The following is a 15,419-nucleotide window of genomic DNA, read 5'->3' on the forward strand; positions in this document are numbered from 1 at the left end:
TCGTCCGTTTAATTAAGGAGTCTGTTTGATATGGATTGTTGTAAATGAATTTTATCATATACATTTAACAATAAACATGAGCTTAATAAATATCGGCTATAGTGACTACATAACATATTTACCGACTGTTACGCATATCTTAACTATATATTTAGTTGAAAAACACCTTTGTTCAAAAACATGTTTTGAAGCCCTATTTTGTCTGACGCTCACGAAATACAGATTTCTATGATAAGCATCTTCCCATATTTTGAAATATTTTTTATCCGGGCATTGAGGATATTTGGCAAGTGAAAGTCCATAACAAATGTACGAAGGGTATGCATAAAGCATTTTGAAATGTTCTAAGACTATATATTGACGGTGCAGTTAAATCTTAATTTTTTAACAAAAAATAATTATAAAAATATTCGGAAATTATCAAATAAAGACTTAAACATTTCAGTATTTCATAGCTTAAAATTCATTATTCAAATTATTTCAAAATAAGTTTCTAAATAAAGTGGGTTTTTTTATTAACCATATAGTAAAAAAATACAAATGTTGGAATGTATATTTAATAAGAGTACCGGAAACAATAATATTGTTGAGATTAAGGTTTTTTCATGAAAGGCGAAGATGACGAACAGTGATCAATCTCATAACTCCAATAAGCAATATACAAAATAGAGAGTTGGGCAAACACAGACCCCTGGATATACCAGAGGTGGTATCAGGTGCCTAGGAGGAGTAAGCATCCCCTGTCGACCGGTCACATCCGCCGTGAGCCCTATATCTTGATCAGGTAAACGGAGTTATCCGTAGTCAAAATCAGTGTGCCAAGAACGGCTTAAAAATCGGTATGAAACACGTCAGATAGCATTTGACCCAATGCTTGGTTGTATTGGCAAACTAGATCGTTATATAACGACCGTAAAATTTGCGAGAGGTTGACTTTTAACGAGACTGTTGGAACCCCTGCACCATTAACTTGTTTGTCAGTAACCTGCTTCAATTTAAAAACTGACCATAGACAGACCAAAAAATAACACATCAAAAAAATAATATACCCTTTCAGTGAAGACAGCTCATATTCCAAACAATGACATTCATATACATATATTAGATTGTTCTTATCTCATTTTAACCAAACTTGGGATGCTGGCTGATTTACTGCGTGATGAGTAGTACAACTGTGCGATATGAGAAATTTAGTTCTTCCGTTTACATTTGATGCAGATGATGCAACTTTTTCCTCAAAAATAGTCATCATGTCTGCTTGTTGGCAAAAAGGAGGTAGGAAAAAAATGATTGGTATTTTTTGTTTTTGTTTTTTGTTTTTTGTTGTTGTTGTTTTTTTTTGTTTTTTTTGTTGTTTTTTTTTTGTTTTTTTTTTTTTTGTTTTTTTTTTTGGTTTTTTTTTTTTTTTGGTTTTTTTTTTTTTTTTTTTTTTTTTTGGTTTTTTGTTTGTTTGGTTGGTTGGTTGGTTGGTTTATTTTGTTATTTAAACTTCATTTTTCAATTTACTTAAATCGTTAATACACTAATTATGTGAAAGATTGGATAGTTACTGCATTATGTACTCATATACAATATACTGGAATATTGATACACAAACATGGGTAGCTTAAAGGACATGTCCCACGTTCGTGAATTATTTAGAAACTGAAGTAACTTTTATCACAATACATATAAAAAAAACGATCTCCCAGTTTTTAAAGCAAGATTTCAGGTTTAATTTAACATTTCAATCGACTCAAATCGACTTCCTGATTTCGAAATCTCTACTAATGAGATAGCGGGTCACGTGATACCGTGACGTCATATGCGACAATCGCATCTCTCGCCGATCAGCTTTTTGTGAAGAAACCTGTTATTATTTAACTTCGTTTGATACCAGTGTGGTACGGGTAGATATTTTTTTTTACATCAATGACGAATTTGTTTTATTAGATATTATTCCTTTACATTAAAACTGTTCAACAAGAAAACGACGAATGGAATTTATTGATATAGCCTACTGCATACCATGCATACTGACATGCATGTACACGCATCTACATTACGTTAACATTTTGTTTATTTGCATTATTTATAATTTACAGTTATTCAATTGATTACTAATGTTCTTCATTTATATATTTTAAAAAAAAATATGCCTTGATGTGAATATTTTACTTATAATCCACGTGTAGCTATCGAACGATGTAAATATGGCGAAATCAAAATAAAACACAATTGCTAAAAATAATACGTAAATTAGGTAGGGCTTATCAAATATATGATATATATATATATATTAAATCATGAACGTAGCCGGGGGTCTTTTTTAAAAAATTGAATTACGAGAAAATAGCAGTTGTGGACAGGTCAATGCTATCAAAACTCTCGAACACAGGGCTTCCTCAAAATCTAAAGAATACCTGTAGGTACTGGCTGTTATTGTTATCAAAACCGTGGTCTACAGCTACCTGAGAAAGATGTTTTGATAACAATCACGGCTAATGATGACCGGCAGTCTTTAGATCTCGAGGAAAGCCCCTGTATACCTGAGTTTTGATAGCATTGACTTCGGATACCACATGGATTATAAATTACACAATCAGAAATCAAACAATAGCAAAAAAGCACAAATAAGTTATTGAGAACTGTTACAGTAGTAAAAAAAAAAAAGGAAGAAGAGATATTTGTATTTATAATTTATCATGGCTTTATATTTATAAAGGGAGCGAGCTATTGAGATATTTCTATTTATAATGGCTTAATATTTATAAAGAGAGAGAGAGAGAGAGAGTTATTGAGCTATTTATAATTTATCACGGTTTTAAATTTATAAAGAGAGAGAGAGAGAGAGAGAGAGAGAGAGAGAGAGAAATGTGTAAAACTGTAGCAATAATAAAGATAGATGAAATAATATGGCAATAGTGTTGCATCTTATGACAATAATTACTCATTTAGTCAATGATTGAGAGTAAGGGAGAGAGAGAGAAAGGGGGGGGGTAAACTATCTATGTGTCAGCTACTGTTTGGGATACCATCATTACACAAACACTACGTCCACAGAAACCCTACAGACGGCCCGGCCATATTGAGGGGTATCTTGATCATGTTGTACATGTACACAATTCTACTTGGATTTATTCATTCTCTCGAAGCATGGATATTTTACCTACTACACCCACGACACTGCGAACTCCCAGGACACCAGGAAGTGCCCGGAAACACCGGGTAATATTATATTTTAGGAAATTATTTATATACGATAGATAACAGTTTAATTAGAAGTTTTAAAAAGCACAGGTTTTTGAAATGGGCTAAACCTGTTAGCTGCAATACATAAATATGACCAAGTTTGAAGGTTTCGGGAAATAGAAATGCGGTATGCATGTAGGTAGAATTATTTTTTTTTGCACAAATCGAGACACTTTAAGCATAATTTTTGATAACCTGAGAAGTTTCCTGTGCAGTGTATATCATAAAAATATACACAACAGCCGATCTGTAGGCCAGGTAAATTCCAGGTAAATCATTATTACAAACAAAATTACCGTTTCCTGTGTTTTTATTATGTGTGGTATGGAATAGACCATTACAACTATTATTATAGATAAAATTACCGATTCTTGTGTTTTCTCATCGCTCAGATTACAAACAACATCAGGCATGCATTGAAAGCTGGCCATTTTCACAAAATCGCCTGTTATTTAGAATCATCAACACGCAGTTTGAACTTGACACGAGCGATTTGAAAACAAACATTGTAACATTGAAAAATATTTTTATCTATGACAATAAAAATCCCAGCACATTTAAATAGTATCGATAGAAAACCACAATTATCCCGTAACTCAGGGACTTTGAACAAACGAAGAGGTACATGTACATCTAGGCCTGGCATGCTTTAAGTAGAATCTTTGCCCCTGCAAAGCCAGTCGCCTTCTAGTTCTCAGGATCTCGGTCTAGCTGAAGTTTTGAAAAGTGTTCTGAACACAACCGTCTAATATCTGTAGCATCAAACTTGTGTGTGATCCATGCCATCCTCCGAGCTGCATCCTTTGAGGAACTAAAATGATTAAATCGGCACCCTTTCTTCTGAATATTGGTGCAACCGTATGCCGCACAATACACCATAGTCCATTAATTGATGGGTAAATACACAGATAATGCTGTTAAAGCGGTTTTATAGATAAAATAATAGGATTATCACCTAAATCACCACCGGCTTACTACGTGCTTTCTCATTCCAATTGTCGCATATGACGTCACAGTAATATGGCGCGTAAATCTCCGATCGAAATATGCATATTGCTGTATTTGAATTTCAACTTGCAATATCTCTGTAAATATGCTCACAACAATTTTTATTGTATTTAGTATCCTTTTCAACTATAGTATAAAGAATATTTTTCATAAAATTATGCAAGTTTTAAAATTACGGGACAAGTCCTTTAAGATGACGATGTAGAAACTGAAGTCGATCCATTTGTCATAAAATTGAGTCGTTAGTTTGCCGTTAACGACTATGGTAAATGAAATATCCAGATATGAAGTCATTGTCAAGGGATATTCAATTTCATCAAAGGGAGGTCCTGTTCCCTGTCTGAATGGGAGTGCTACAGTACGGCCATCGTGGATCCCGTACGCGTATTAGACCGCGTCGAATACAGGATGTCATAATGGTAATGTCTCTACTCCAGGGCATGCGATCTGCTTATCAGCTTACAATTACCTATACCCAACAAATTTTACCAGTAATTAAACTAGGGTGTTTGCTTTTAATCCCTTCGTCAAGTGCTGGTTTCCTCGCTTATAACTTACTAATTCCTTTTATTACGGTACATATGAATGTCAGTATCATCAAAATTACTCTTTAATTGCATGTTAAATCAAACTTTAATATACGTTGTAAAGAAGGCCACACATATACGACAAAACTGTTTTTACTTGTTATCTACTTTTTGGTATTATATTACCTCCTTTAAAATATGCATTGCGTTTTTTTCCCCTCTCTCTCAGATGTTCAAAGCCCCAAAAATGTAATTAAAATTCGAGAATTTGGATCCAATTAATATTTTATTTTAATTAGATTGATGCTTTATTTGTATTGATTACCAAGCGGTGTTTGTGTGGCTAGTCTAATGTTGTCTAAGCAGTTTCACGGGTAGAGCGTGCGCTGATCGAGATTATTTTGTGTAGCAAAACTCTTGTTAGCAATGTATACAAGTATCAAATTTTTGAAGAAGGTACCTTCAGTTCCACGTCTGACCACCTTCCGGTTTTTATGGATATTGTCTTAAACGTAAAGAATTATGTTTCATGTAAACCATATAACTCTCTTCCAGCATGGCACAAAGCAGATGTAAGCAAACTACAAGATTATGAATTGTATATCAACAACGAATCAAGTGTTTTGTTCGATAAAAATCTTAGCTCTGTTGATGACATCGATTCTTTTTGCACTGATTTGTACCATATGTTATACACTGCTGCATCCCTTTTTATTCCTTTAGCTAAATTTAAACCTCACTTAAGACCAGAATGGACGCCTAAAGTTAAAAGTCTGCACAACCGAGAACGCCACTTACAGAATGTCTGGTTAAGTCAAGGCCGTCCTCGAGGTATGGTACACGAATCTTATAAGAACTACAAACGAGCTAAAAGAGACTTTCGAAACGAGTTAAATGCTGAACATGAAAGATACATGGCATCGGTGTTCCATGACATTGATGAAGCCTCTGAATGTGATGTGAGGTTATTCTGGAAACTCGTTAAACGCCAGCGTCCCAAAAAAAACGAAATCGTATCCAGAAATTGAACTTGACGGAAAACTGTTCGACAAGCCTGAATGTATTGCAAACTGTTTTGCCAATTACTTTGAAAGGGTCTACAACCCAACTGACTGCAAAAACTTTGACTCAGAGTTCTTTACCCTTGTTGAAAACTTGTACACTTCGATCAAGAAATCAACTTGTTATCAACAATATTCTACGATTCCGGGAGGAGAAGTATCCTCAACTGAGGTCTCTAACCTTATCAAGGAACTTAAACGCAGGAAGGCACCTGGACTGGACCGTATTCAAAATGAACATCTTATATATGGAGGACCCTCACTTTCCAGATGTATCTCACACCTCTTCAACGCAATAATCAAGATTGGTAAAATCCCAACTATTTGGAAAAAGGATCTCATAGTACCTATCTACAAGGGAAATAACAAGCCCAAAAAATCTCCCGACAGCTACCGACCAATCGCTCTTCTTCCATGTCTTATGAAATTATTTGAGAAAATACTGATGCTAAGGATTCGCCATCACATACTACCATCCATCCTATTTCCAAACTCACAACAACAAGGCTTCCAACCAAGACTAGGATCCATTACAGCCTCATTCAATCTCCAAGAAACTATATTCCACAACTTAGAACATGGTAGTCCTGTCTATGTTGCCTTTCTGGACACGCAAAAAGCTTTCGATACAGTCTGGAGGCATGGTCTCATGCTCAAATTACGTCATCTCGGTGTGACAGGACCTTTATGGACTCTCATTGATGATTGCCACACGGATACTCTCTGTTCAGTTGCCGTGAACCAGACGAATTCTGACTGGTTTCCCATTTCTCAAGGAGTAAGGCAAGGTGGTGTCCTTTCAACCTTTCTTTATTTAGTGTTTATTAATGACCTTCTACAGGAACTGCAAAACAATTGCACAAATACCGGAATCTACAGTATAAAATCTTCAAATCCAGCTTTAGCAGATGATATTTCCTGTGTAGCCTTGTCTCCACGGTCACTCCAAGTTCTTCTAGACACAGCCTACAGTTACTCAATACGGTGGAGATTTACCTTCAACGCAAATAAATCTAGTGTTTTGCGCTTCTCTCCCTCAGATACAGGCATTAACTCCACCTCATGGCGACTTGGCCAGAATACTATTCAGCTCTCAAAAGTTTACACTCATCTTGGTATTCTTCTTGATGCAAAAATGGATCCCAGTGATAGGATTGCCAATGCATGCAGAAAAGGACAACAGTCATATTTTGCTCTTAAAATCAATGAACACCTCAACCCTGCGACTTTATCCAAATTATATAAACGAGTTATTCTTCCTGGCGTCTTATACGGAAGTGAACTATGGTGTGATCTCAGACAAAAAGAAACAAACAACCTCACTAAACAGATCTTTCTAAACCGTCTTTTTTCATACATTGACTTTCCAAAACACAAACATTATGGGTTCATACCGGATGTGATCGATCTCCTCAACAAGTATTGCCTTCAAATACATCTCCACTCATATCTACAAAGTGGAATGTTTCCCACCCAAGTAGAATGGAAAAGAACTGTAAACTCTGTTGTATCCAGCCATTTTTCAGAAACTAGATCAGCACGTATACTCGGAGACCCTGAATTCACACTCTTCAGATGTATAACCCAAAATAGAAATCCCAGCATGCTCTGGCAAATTCCTACTGACATGCACGAAGTTCAACTTTGCAAATTCATAGTGAAACTCTGGACTCTTGTGGATACTCCACCCGAAACGTGTATAATTTGTCATCGTGTTTTTACAAATGTATTTGAACATGCTTCAACAGCATGCAAAGGAACCTTTGTATTTAGAGAAGCTTGGTGGCAAACAATAGTAGAGAATTTTGATATTAACTTATCCGCTGAGTTGTGTGGACTTGACAGTCGTGACCTATATACGTTTCTTTTAGGTGGAAGGTCTCTGCCAGGCCTTACATTTACTGAACAATCCTCCAGTTTACATCTCCTTAACTTTCGTTTATTAAGGGATGCAGCAGCCTGGTACTACAGAATGTCTCGTTTAGCTACATAATTTCAACCATAATCGAACAATCGCAAACCAATGTAACTGCCCAGTCTAGATATCTCAATGTCGTATTTCACACTGTGCCCAATGATGCAAATTAACTGGTTATGCATATGAACATATACGTGTATATGTAAATATAGATGTGTGCATATGTATGTATGTTTTCATATATAATATACGTATATTAACGTACGATGTGAGAAAACATTTTTCTTTAAATCGAGTACCTGTGGTATAACTTACCTATAACATGTATTCACAATATAATTTTTTTTCCTGTCTTATATACTATCTATGTGATGTTTATTTCTAATGTATAATTGTTGTATGTAAATCTCCTTTAGGAGGAAATAAAGAATGAATGAATGAGACGTTCTCTACACAATGAAACCTGTTAAGTTAGGACGTCTTCACAATGTCTAGAAGAGAAAATGTACTGTGTCAGGTATAGCTATAGGGACACCTATATAATACTCTCTTTGGAATTGGGGGGGAAATGGTTTGGAGAGAATATTAATTAGAACACATCCTCACACCACTTGTCCCCTCTAATCTAACATTTTGTATCTACATCTTTCGTATGCTGCGGGTCACGTTTATGGAGACGTAACTTGGACAGTTTTTGTCAAATGGTTAAAAATTGTCCTCACTTTACACGTTTTATCCCCCCTCTCAAATTGTAAAGTTTGGTGATACTAGGCTTTCCTTTTCCTACTTTAATATTTGCGTGATACATGTTTTTTAAATATATATTTGTACAAATACATGTATAGACTTATATTCCTGAAAAATAAGTTATGAAACCACCAATCTGTGATTGATACTAACACACCCCTACTAACGTGTTCGGAACATATTCTTTATCGGTGTTAAGTAGAGCGTAAAATCAAAGACTATCGAATGAAATATAATCTCGCTGCTCCGAGACTCCAACGCGAGCTACCTGAGACCCGGTGAATTTTCTACCGGATATGGATGTGCTTAAAGGAATTCCAGTGTTAATGTAAGTATCAATTAGAAATTATGGTATATTGTGCTTTATTTGTTTTTGCAATATATAGATCTACGTATCAATGCATTATTTTCCTAATGCCATCAGCTAATAAAGCTTAAATAAGAAATGGTAAGAAAGAGTTATCGTCCTTAGATTTGGACCTAGGCCAACTTTGAAAGAAGTCTTGATTATCGTGAAAAAAAATATTGAGAGGACATCTTTCTATTTCAAATGCCATAATTAAATTTTAATGTTGCATAGGGATTGTGTTCAATTTATCAAACACTGAAATGTTGCATACAACTTACCATTTCCACGCAGAAAATATTATAGTCTGTTTCATGTTTGAGGTATATACATGTATGTATCTGTGAATGTGCATGTTACAAGCAAAGAAATATGCATTTCAAGTATCTTAAAACTTCTAAACTTAATATTTCTTTGATGGAAACATAAAATCATTTTCCTAATCTAGCAGTATAGATAAAGTGAATTTATTTTATGAAGAAAGTAAATTTTATTGATTGGATCTATTGTGGTGACCAGGGGGTGTGTATACTACCCATTCATAATTTTTTGATATGTAAAGATTTTGATAATTAAACTCATTGATGCATGTGCTATATATTTAACTGAATTGCCTTAAATTGTAAAAAAAATTTGTGAATTAAATACAATTGTAACTGATCAAAATATTTATTATATTGCATGTTGATGGAGTTTTGAAAATTTAAAAGCATAAATTTAGGCATCAAATAAATCTTGTGTTTCTGACCAAAATTAAACACACTACCCTTAGTTTTTAAAATAAACATATATTGTTGAAGAGATCATTGAAGAAACATTGTTTGACATCTGTAATTCAATTTTATCTATGATAAGGAATTTTAATCAAACTAAATGTAAAAGTTTCATTGACAAGTGAAAATAAGTTCAATAAGACACAATTAATTTGTTTAAATGGAGATTGTGATCAGAATATTAAAACTTAATTGTTTACAGTTAAAGAAAAAAGTTACGAATTATATGTTTCAATCTGAATTAAAATTAGACTGGTATATTCGACTCGTCTTCGGTACACCTCAATACAAGGAAGTGTATCATAGAGAAGTGGGATTCTTTTTCTCTTGCCATTATTTTGAATTGCACAGCAATTTATATTTTTAGCCTAAATTTCAAATCATAATACATATTTGTGCATGTGTCTGCTTTCAGTGTACTTTTTGGGGACTTTGAGTGATTCACCACCCTTTGAACAAATGTATTTTGAGATCCTCAAAGGAATCCTAGATTTGTCAAGGTATCACATCTTCCTATAATTGAATGTAATGATTATGTTTTCAAGATTTTAAAGGAGATTATTCTGTCTACAAAGCGAGATCATTTTATCTGTCCTTAAATTTTTAACCAAGCTATACACTGCATGCAGATAATTTTGTTTCTTAAAAAATTGTTATAGTATTTAAACATCTTTTTATGCATGGTTGTATATGTACATGTAACAGAACTTATGAAGTACATGTATATGTGTTCAGTGTTTTTAGGTCACCTGAATTCATTCAGGTGACCTATTGCTATCTGTTTTTGTCCGTCGTCGTGTGTTAACATTTGAACATTTTCAGCTTCTTCTCTGAAACCCCTGAACCAATTTCAACCAATTTTGGCATATAGCATCTGTGGGTGAAGGGGAACAAAAATTGTGAAATTCGTGGTCCCTGCCCCCCTGGGGCCTGAGGGGTGGGGCAAAACCCATCAAAATGAGTGTAATTTTAAAAAATCTTCTTCTTTACTCCTGGACATCAAGAAGCCAAACTGTGGGCATAATTATAATGAGCATTGAGCCCTCTACCAAAATTGTGAAATTCATGGCCCCTGGGGCAGGGGTTCTTGTGTTAGGGTGGGGCTCTATTGGTCATATAGTGAAAATGTAGAAATTCTTTGAAAATCTTCTCTGTCTCTGGGTATTAAGTAGACAAACTAATAGCATGGTAATGATGAGCAAGGATGCCTCTTTATACCCCCCGCAACAAGTTGTGGGGGGGGGGTATACTGGAATCGAGTTGTCCGTCTGTCCGTCCGTCCGTCCGTCTGTAGACGCAATGGTTTCCGGGCTCTAAAGCATTATCCTTTCCACCTACCGTCACCATATCATATATATGGACTACCCATGGGATGAAGATGTTCCCTATCGATTTTGGGGTCAAAAGGTCAAAGGTCAAGCACACTGGACATCGAAGTAGCAATAAGGTCAAGCACACTGGACATCGAAGTAGCAATAGGGTTTCCGGGCTCTAAAGTGTTATCCTTTCCACCTACAGTCACCATATCATACATATGGACTACCCATAGGATGAAGATGTTCAATATCGATTTTAGGGTCAAAAGGTCAAAGGTCAAGCGCACTGGACATTGAAGTAGCAATATGGTTTCCGGGCTCTAAAGCGTTATCCTTTCCACCTACAGTCACCATATCATATATATGGACTACTAATGGGATGAAGATGATCCCTATCGATTTTGGGGTCAAAAGGTCAAAGGTCACGTGCACTGGGCATTGAAGGAGCAATATGGTTTCCGGGCTCTAAAGCGTTATCCTTTCCACCTACAGTCACCATATCATACATATGGACTACCCATGGGATGAAGATGTTCCCTATCGACTTTGGGGTCAAAAGGTCAAAGGTCATGCGCACTGGACATCGAAGTAGCAACACTCAGAAAAGAGGTAGTTTATACCTATTACCAACACCCTTTGGGAGATTGGGGTAAGCGGGGGGTATTCTTAGTGAGCATTGCTCACAGTACCTCTTGTTAAAAATTGTGAAATTCATGGCCCCTGGATCAGGGGTTCTGGTGCTAGGGTGGGGCTCTATAAGTCATATAGTGAAAATGCATTATTTCTTTGAAAATCTTCTTCTCTGTCCTTGGGTATTAAGTAGACAAACCAATAGCATGATTATGATGAGCAAGGATGCCTCTTTCAAAATTGTGAAATTTATGGCCCCTGGGTCAGGGGTTCTGGTATTAGGGTGGGGCCCTATTGATCATATAGTGAAAATGCATTTTATTTCTTTGAAAATCTTCTCCTCTGCTGCTGGGTATTAAGTAGACAAACTAATAGTATGATAATGATGATCAAGGATGCTTCTTTCAAAACTGAAATTTATGGCCCCTGGGTCAGGGGTTCTGGTGCAAAGGCGGGGCTGACCACATAGCTATTCAATGTTTCTTCCATCCAAAAGTAAAATTCTTATATTTAAACACAAACCTAATTCAAACATTGGAAGGTTGTTACATGATACTCAGGTGACCTATAAGGCCCCTGGGCCTCTTGTATTATGTAAAATCTACTTAGGGGTACAACTACATTTACAAATTATGTACATGCATACAAAGGCACAAACACAATTTCTACCTCAAAACTTTCATATGATACAAGTCAAAAAATTTAAGATTACATGTATAAGAATTAAGCTAATAATTATACATGTAGCAAATCTTAGAAATATTTTCATGAAGAGATACATTATTGCTTATGCTATCACTTTGCCTGTCTTGGTTGAGTATATAGTACACTTGCAGATGACACACACTGTTTCATGGAATACTGAATCTTAATTACTGACAAATCGTATAATTTCATAATATTACATTTTTTGTTACATACTAAATAAGTGCATGATTTTTTTCCTTTTAGAAGCCATGTTTTAATTGCTGCCCATCAAATAGTACTGTGTCTTGCATGTGTAAATTGTAATTATTCAGTGTCTTAGTATAAATCGTTAGTATTTTGAAGCATGATGTTACAGTTAGTTTATTATGTCTTCCCTCTTCCAAGGAGATCGAGACATTGTTTTTGTATTTTCTGTCTGTCCATCTGTCTGTCACAAATTCTTGTGAACGCTTCTCCTCCTACCGTATATGGCTTATCCGCTAGACTTGAAACTTTGTACAATGCTCCAATGCCATATGGAGATGTGCATATTGTTGGGACGGGAGGATCCAATTATTTTCCTAAAAGTTATAGTAGATCTAAGAGGGGTGGAAGATGTTTAAATAGCTTGTGAATGCTTCACCTCTGATATGGATTATCAGAGTTAGACTTAAACTTTTCACAATACTTCAATGCCATTTGCAGATTGACATATATTGTAGGGATAGGAAGATCCAATTGTTTTCTTAAAATCTTAGGGGTGGAGGGTATAAAATAATTTGTGAACACTTCTATATGGCTTATCGGAGTTCATAAATGCTTATATGCTTCTGCTCATGCTTTCTCCTCAATACCATACAGTACAATAAGGGGCAGTTCCATTTGGAGAACTTCCAATTTGGGGAGCTCAGGGAGACATTTGTATTTCCTAATAAACAATCTTTAGTTTCAAATTGTGATTATGGTATTTTTGTTTCTCTTCTATAAAATGTTAATTATATTAAATATTTATTTTGAAAAAAAATCATAAAATATATATGTAAAGTTATAATTAAAATTTTTCTTTCTGGTAAAATAGGCATAGTGTATATGCAGTGTAGGTAGAGATAAATCACATAGCAAAGAAAAATTCCAAATTGATTTTAGCTCACATGAGCTGAAAGCTTGAAAGAGCAATTCTGATCACTTTTTGCTGTCATCAGTCCATCTGTACAACCTTTTCAACTTTTTCTCCAGAACCATAGTGTTAATTTCAGCCTAACTTGCCACCCTTCACAGGGGAGATAATTACAAAATAGGGTGGGTTCATTAAAAGTCTTCTCAAGAACCACAGGACCAGAAGAACTGAAATTTACAAGCAAGCTTCCTGGCATAGTGTAGATTCAGGTTTATTAAAATCATGACCCCCTAGGGATAGGATGGGGCCACAATAGGGGATCAAAGTTTTACATGCAAAGGTATAGGGAAAATCTTTTTAAAATCTTCTTCTCAAGAACCACTGGGCCAGGAAAGCACAAATTTACAAGAAAGCTTCCTGACATAGTGCAGATTCAAGTTTGATAACACCATGGCCCCCGGGGGTAGGATGGGGCAACAATTGGGGATCAAAGTTTTACTTACAAATATATAGGGAAAATATAACATCTTCTCAAGAACCAATGGACCAGAAAGTAAGACAAAAGTTTATATTTACATGAAAGCTCCCTGACATAGTGCAGATTCAAATTTGTTAAAATCATAGCTCCCAGGGGTAGGATGGGGCCACAATAGGGGATCAAAATTTCACATACAAATATATAAGGAAAATCTTTTGATTTTTTTTTAAAGAATCACTGGGCCAGAAAGTCTTACATTTATGTCAAAGCTTGCTGACATAGTGCAGATTTGAGTTTGTTAAAATTATGCCCCCCCCCCCCCCCAGGGGAAGGGTGTGGCCACAATAGGGGATCAAAGTTTAACATACAAATATATAGGGAAAATCTTTTTCTCAAGAATCCATTGGGACAACGAAATTTACATTCATATGAAAGCTTCCTGACATAGTGCAGATTCAATTTTGTAATAATCATAGTTACGGGGGTAAGTTGGGGCCACAATAAGGATCAAAGCTTTACATGAAAATATACAAGAACAATCTTTAAATATGGGCCTAGGTAACTCATGTGAGCAATGTGGTCCATGGGCCTCTTGTCTTTAATGCTATTGATACTAAATTGAAACAGAATAGATATCTAGAAGGAGTAATTAAGACAATCAATCAGTATTCATATTTCATACTGGAAAATAAAATTTAGATAGCTTATATTGATCATTGTGAATTTTTTTTTCTTTCAGAGATTCATTTTGAGGAAATAGCTGGTGTGCAGTGCACATTCCTAAATGAATTCATCAGTTTACATTAAGGATCTACCTTTCAAATCCTGTAATCTGGGATGCTCTAAAGTGCATGTCACAGACTAAAGTTATAAAAATAACTTCCAAGAATTTTTAAGAAATTGTTATAACTTTGAAATGTATGTATATACATGTATACTGATATTGAATTAAATTTTATAAAATTTCAGCATCTGATTTTATGTATATATAGACATATTGTAAAAATGTTCCACTCTAAAGGTTTAATTTCTTTAATATTTAAGACTTAAAAAAAACTTTTGCAGATCTATACAGTGGTGTAACATTGTCTTACTTTCTGATCAATACATATAGATAAGAAAACTATGTATATTTCAATAAATATGGAAAATTTTCAACCATTGAATTTCCATTTATGAGTAGTAACTTGTACATAGTACTTCTTAACCAACTTTGATACTGTATAACTATAACTAGCTGCTTGCATGCATTGCAGAGCACAACCGTAGTAATAATTCACATTTGCTGATGAATTGCTTTAGCATAAAGAGTAAAATTAGTACGTTAAGTTTTAAATTTATGAAAATGCATATTAGGCTTTTCACAGATATTTCTTAAGATATATAGAAAATATGTATATATTCATATAATTGTATAAATCCTGCTAATCTAGCTTCTTCCTAAGTGAAGTGTATGGCACGCCATATTTATACAATGTATCTACCGGGTATTCCTTTAAGGATTTCATATATAATTTATGAAATATCTTCTATTTCTGATAAAATATCTAATAAATCTTATAAGATATATATCTCATATA

At 34.8% G+C, this 15,419-nt stretch overlaps 1 long non-coding RNA gene across 1 annotated transcript; it reads left to right on the forward strand.

Annotated features, from left to right (window-relative positions):
* Positions 1–8,646: 8,646 nt before the first annotated feature.
* Positions 8,647–14,807, forward strand: LOC125667225 (uncharacterized). Its single transcript, XR_008798888.1, has 4 exons — positions 8,647–8,820; positions 10,027–10,111; positions 12,509–12,564; positions 14,579–14,807. It is a non-coding gene; the product is annotated as an uncharacterized LOC125667225 (long non-coding RNA).
* Positions 14,808–15,419: the final 612 nt, after the last annotated feature.

This window comes from Ostrea edulis, chromosome 9, assembly GCF_947568905.1.
Source record: "Ostrea edulis chromosome 9, xbOstEdul1.1, whole genome shotgun sequence".
NCBI classification, from domain to species: domain Eukaryota; kingdom Metazoa; phylum Mollusca; class Bivalvia; order Ostreida; family Ostreidae; genus Ostrea; species Ostrea edulis.